Here is a 6,396-nt window from a genome sequence, read left to right on the forward strand (position 1 = left end):
AATTATTTCTTTTAGTCACTGCCCATTCAAATGAGCTTGTTAGAATAAAGGCATTCTTTGAAACGAAAGGTAATGAAAACACTGAGAAATGATGACACAGTTTCTAAAACATCACAACTTTACTAGAATGTGTGGCAATGACCAAATGAGACATAGGAAAGTGCATTTCAGGAAAACCCTGGATTAATGGAGCCACCTAAGTGAGCATAACATGCAAACATATTACGGGCTTCATTCTAACGAGACCCCCCGTGATGGCACCAGGTAGATCAATAGGATATGAGATAGCTGGACATCCCTCTACATCACAACTGCTAACACATCTGAGTAATTCTCTGATACATAAAATAGTGGAGTGAACAACTGTAAACGAATGATGAAAAGTCCTGTGGTTTCTACGGCTCATGTGACTTTCTTCATGATCACATTTTGTCTTTCCTATTTTTTGGAGGCCAGGGAAGATTCCACAAATGCTCCAGAATATTCCTCTACTAGGAAAGCCAGATAGCCCCACATCTACTTACTTGTTCCACATGAGGTATAGGGCAGTGATTCTCAACTACGGGGTGACTTTACCTCCTGTTCAAGGGATATTTGTCAATGCCTGGAGACACGTTTGCTCATTACAACTGAGGAACAGGTGCTACTGGCATCGGGTGGGTAGAGGCCAGGAATGCCTCCCTCCACTAACAAAGAATTATCTGGTTCAAAATGCCAATAGTAATTATATCAATGAAAATTTTCAATGAGGGGCACCTGGGTGGCTCAGTCAGTTGAGCATTTGACTCTTGATTTCAGCTCAGGTCATGATCCCACAGTCATGGAATCGAACCCCGTGTCAGGCTCTATGCTGGGTATGGATCCTGCTTACAGTTCTTTCTCTCTTCCTCTGCCTCTTCCTTGCTCACATGCATTCTCTCTCTCCCTCTCTAAAAAAAAAAACAAACAAACAATTTTCAGTTAAAAATAGTGCCATTAATGAAAACCCCTGGTCTAGTGCTATGGTTGTAGTGCCAAACCTGGAAAGACTGATCCATCTCAAAGGGTCACGGGACTACCTGTTGTGGATGTGAAGTAACTCAAGGGTGACAAACACTATCAGATACTTTGCAGTTCTACGGTGAGGGGAGGGTATCAAGGCTGAAAGACCCACCCAGCGGGCTGAATGGAAGAAGAAAGGTTCTGGAACACTCCTAGTTGCTATGGGTTTTACTTCAGAGTGGCTTACAGGGAAGGCTTTTAGTGAACTCTGCTCAGAAGGCAGCCTCCTTCTCAACATATGAAGGAATGCATGCTCAGTAGAATCATGCAAGAAGCATCAGTGAGCCATGTTCATGGTCATAAAAAAAGCCCTGAACCACAGCTGCTAATGATGTAACTGGAGACTTAAGGCTCCAGGAATGTGAGGTGGACACGAAGCAAATGTACCAACTGGAAAGGGTGCTGTTTTGGTGCTGACTACATAAAAGTCAGAGTCCTGTAGAGTGAAAGAGAAACTCACTTTACCTGAACTTCCTAGATGACAGATACATTTTGCCCCACTTCCTGCTATTTTTTATTTGACCAAGATTTTAAACACCACCAGTTTTATATATCATAGTGAAGCTGATAGATTTAATGAAGCCTCCAGATGCCTCTTGAGAGATGATTACAACTCTAATTAAAAATGGAGGATGACAGACGAGAATCCCATGGGACTCTATAAGCAAGTGGCATTCATATGTCTTCTTTCATGGAAAAGATTACTTTGTTCATGTCAGTCTGGACTCTTTCCAGCAGTAAAAGATAGTGTCACCAAATTCTAATACATTATGAGATTTAATGTGTTTCAAAGATCGGGGAATGTTTTAAACTGTAAGGAACAAAAAAGTTTATCAGCTAAGCTGGACTTTCATTTTTTTTCTTTCATATACCTGTACTCACCATCTCTAAGATTAAATATAGCCTAGAATACCACAAGAATCACCTAAATGAAGTCTGTCTTTGTATCAAACCCAAGCATGGAGAAGAACAAGGGAGGTATTACTGGAGCAAATGAGAATTCTGGCTCCATACTAAGGGCTTTAGGGACCAGGTAGGTATGGCAAGTCAGAGCAGATTGTGGGGTCACAAATCCAGGTAATCAAATGAGGTTTAAAACATCATGAAGAAGGTCTTGAGGGTCAAGGCAGTCAAATACATTGACTGAGGAGATCAAGGATATTAAGACATCGGTTTCAGCCGACAGAACCACTAATAAATAGGAGCTCATCTTATCACAAGAATTGGATCTTCTATCCCTACACTGTTGGTCATGTTGGCTAGTCATTGAAGAATCTTGGCCCTGTGTGGGTTCTAAGGGAGGTCATACTATTTAATCTCCATGGTAGGAAGGAGTATGAGGGTGGGGAGTAGCCAGAGAGAGCCAGAAGCAGAAAAGTAAGGCTCATTGGAAGGCTTTGGGCTGGGTAGGGCCTTTGCATATGGACATAACGTAGCCCTGGGGCCAGATTTCGGTAGTCTGCACAACCATACATCTACTTCCAAAGGCAAATGTGGCAATACGTCTTCACATAATACACTTGCATCTCTTTAACCAATGCACATCTTTTAACAAGGAGAAATTAAACAGGAGAGAGTTTGCCCAACATGAAACCACTTGTATCATTGAACAAAGGGTCTAATATAAGAAACATCAAGGGCTCCGCTGTGATTAAATCATGGATGTAGTGACTGCACTATCCATCGACACTGCACTAGCTGTCATAAATCAGGTATAGTCTCTGACAGTAGAAGCCCAGTGAATCAAGATTCATTTCTAGATAGGATGAATATGCCAGGGAGGGCTCTCGATCCTTGTAGTCACTGAACCTGAGGTGGGATGTCACTCTGGGAGACTGACCTGCAGGTCTTAACAATGATCATCATGTCTTTTATGAATGACTGGCAAGATGTGGAGATTCCTCCCAACAATGTCCAGGCCTGGGGAGTTGTCTGCAGGGCAGAAGGATGAAGAAGCATTCCTGAGCCTCAGCTGTGGTTGCTTTGAGGCTGGGGGTGCCCAAAATCATCTTCAGCCCCGATTCCTCCCCAAATCCTAAATATGATTCATAAAATGTCTACACATGATTCCCAAATAAGCCGTGTTTCCTCTGCTGGGAATGATATCTGTCAGAAACATCTTTCCTAGGACCCCCTCTAGGCCAGGTTACTTTCTTTCTACTCTGTGCTCTCCAAGTTCAGTGTATATAACTTTATTTAAATAAACTCTATTGGTGATTACTTGTCTACTTGATTATCTCTTTCATGAAGCTGAAAGTACTTTGAGCTCAGGGACCATTTGTTTTAGTATTTGAGTACTGTGTACCATGAACAGCATCTGACACAAAGTATATATTCAATAAATGTTTATGGAAGGAAGGAAGGAAAGAAAGTTGGTAGGAAGGTTTATTTTTTATAGTTCTTTTTAAACTTTACTTATTTATTTTCAGAGAGAGAGAGAGAGAGGAGAGAGAATATTCCAACCAGGCTCTGCATTGTCAGTGCAGAGCCCGATGTGGGGCTTGAACTCACGAACTGTGAGATCATGACTTAAGCTGAAGTCAGATGCTTAACCGACTGAGCCACCTAGGCCCCCCAAGGTAGGAATGTTTAAAAAGCAGTAAGGCCACTAACCAGGCAGGCAACAGTGTCAAGCTCTTCCAAAAAGATATTGGCCAGCCAGCCTGGGAGAGACCACCCCATGGAGATCTACAAAGGAGTTGGCAATGGCATCTGGTGGCTGTAGGGCTGTGATTCCCACTGCACTTATTGGCAGAATCCCAGGGAATCCCTCTTTGTTGGCTAAGCCACTGACTTACCTTCCTGGAAGGCCAGCACATAGTTCTGTGCTGGCGACACTTCTGCAAAGTCAGCCAGCACAAGGTTGGCTATGCCAGAAGGTTCCTCGCATCCTAGAGGTTGGGCCTTGCAGAGTCTTGTCACTATCCTACCGTTTCCTCTGAGGCCTCTGAGATTTGATATTATGATATTTGATCATTACTAATAATGATAAAAAACAGTCAAACTTAGTGTCGGTGAATTGCTTTGATCTATTTGCTGTTCCTCATCAGATGAAAGAGTTTGCAGAGCTAGCGGCACAGGGGGATGGGGGGGAGTGTCTCATTCAGAAATTCCCAGTGTATAGGTTTTGGAAGTGTTTCTTAATTCTCAAAACATTATCCACTGGTGACAAAGATTATTATAGACGATAACCCTGAGTACATCAATAAAGATTTTTCAAGACCCTAGAACTTGACAACACAGATCTCTTCTACTTTCCATTCACCTTTGCAAACCAGTAAATTCAGTATTCAGGAGATTCAGTGGAACATTCGGCACATATCCTTGACGGCTGTTAGAAAACTGGTTCTGTTGATGTATAAGCTATTTTAAAAAAGTGGTTTTAAGCTCATTGTTGAACACGGTAATAGAGTATTGTGCAATCACAGAGTCAACAAATGAACAAGAAGGTACCTTACAGAAAGTCTGAACTGAGGATGCTAATGCCTGAAAGGAGAGGGAAGTAACTTGCCCAAGGACACACAGCTAGTAAGTGGCTGAACCTGGCTTGAAGCCAAACACGATGATCTTAAAACACCTTTCTATTGTTCGATATTGATGGCATGTATATATATGGTAGTCCCTACACACACACATGCACACACATACAAGGATAAATTCCTGCATCACATAGATCGAGCTGTCTGTAGAAACCGAGAGCCCTACTGAAACAATAACCCATTTCAATTTAGGGCAGCCTAGTCGGGAATAGGCCCAGAGCCTCACCAGCCCCCTAGAAAACAGAGCATTGTTTCCATCCAAACCTTGCCCTGAAGGGAAGCCTGTCAGCTGGCAATGACCTCGTGAGACAACTTTGGGGAGAGCAAAGGGCCGAGAAGAGAAAGGCCTCATTCTCACTGCAAACAGGAAAAGGGAAGAGAAAAAGAAAGCTCTGTCTCCACACAAGGTTTGCTGGGCTGGCTATGAACTGTTCCAGTACGTTCCATCAAATAGACGCCTTCATAGAATCAAGCCAAGCGCGAACATGGGCTCTGGGACTCCCACTCCCGGGACATACGCGGGCCAGCTCACACATGCTCTTGCTCTCTCGCACCCTGGGAGAGCACTTATATGGGCTTCATGAGGCTAAGTAATAAACACTTTGTCTTCACCCTGCTATTTATGGGTTGCTTGGGGCATCCTGTTCTCTCCACTGCCCTTACCTGAACAGACGGCTCCCGCAGACCCCACACTTCATAGGGACAACAGTAAATGTGAAAGGCTCTGTGTGCCCCACACGCTCCTGTTTTCCTGGCCACCGTGCTAATTGTGGAGAAAGGTCAATCTGCATCCATTTACCTATTCTCTGTGCTCCCTTCCTTGAGGTTAAATCTGTTCTCCTTTTTCCCTGGGTTCTCATTTTCTTCCTTCCTTTCAGACATCTCTCTAAGACATCTTTCAAAGATGTCCTTTTCTATTTTACCACCGCCAGGGACTTTCATTCTTCTGTGATGGATCAACCATCTAGGAAAACAAGAACAACTCGGAAAACTGCAAACCACCAGCCGTCGCCTCCAGCAGCGTTTCTGGGGCTCTCTGGACGACCACGCACATGCAGAGTTAAGGGGCTGATCCGGTCCTACCTGTTGCTGACTTCAGGTTCACTTAGAAGCCTTGCGCTTCCCCTGCACACATTGTGTTTGAGATGCAAAGGGGCGAGATGCACATTTGAAAGCAAGAAGAGTGTCCAGGCCAACAGACGTCTGAAAGCCGCAGGGGAAGATGCCAGGAGTGTCCACTGGATGCAGGACCAAGGTTAATCACTTTGGTCAGATTTGGGGCCCTTTGACTCAGCTACTTTGGGGGCTCCAGGGCTCTCAGAGCTGATGGGTCCTGGGTGAAGAGAAGGAGTCACGGCTGCATCCTGTCCACCCGTGGGCCGTCACGCAAGCCTGGAGCCCTGCCACCTCTCAGTGCCGTCTTCGTTGTGGGCTAGCCCACCGCATCCTGAAAGCAGACAAGACAGAGGAGGATGCGTTAACTCGGCCTCTCCCCGCAGAAGGCAGTTCGCCATTGCAACACTGATTAAATACAGGACATTATCTCACCATAATGCCCTCCTGGCGGCGTTCCCAGGAAAATTCTAACTAATCATAAAAATAGAAAGAAAAACTCAACCTAAATTCCATTCCTCGTCTTAAATGAGTGATGTGTTCACTTTTATTTATTTTTCTGGAAGCAAGGCGGGAAAAGAAAATGAATTTTAGGGCTTAGAAAAACAAGCTACTAATAGTACTAAGTAGAGCTGGGCTGTGGTGCAGACAGCCGGGGTGTAGCCGGCATGGTATCATGGGTGAGTCCCGGCCTTGCTCCCGG

General features: G+C 44.5%; 1 protein-coding gene across 1 annotated transcript in view; it reads right to left on the reverse strand.

Moving 5' to 3' along the window:
- The window catches only part of ZFHX3 (zinc finger homeobox 3), a 276,618-nt gene extending 270,607 nt beyond the window's left edge, over positions 1-6,011 (reverse strand). The window contains exon 1 of the mRNA XM_053210049.1: positions 5,664-6,011. The gene's annotated coding sequence lies outside the window, so the exon portion shown is untranslated. The remainder of the gene's footprint in view (positions 1-5,663) is intronic.
- Between the last annotated feature and the right edge of the window lie 385 nt (positions 6,012-6,396).

Source organism: Acinonyx jubatus, chromosome E2 (genome assembly GCF_027475565.1).
Source record: "Acinonyx jubatus isolate Ajub_Pintada_27869175 chromosome E2, VMU_Ajub_asm_v1.0, whole genome shotgun sequence".
Lineage (NCBI taxonomy): Eukaryota > Metazoa > Chordata > Mammalia > Carnivora > Felidae > Acinonyx > Acinonyx jubatus.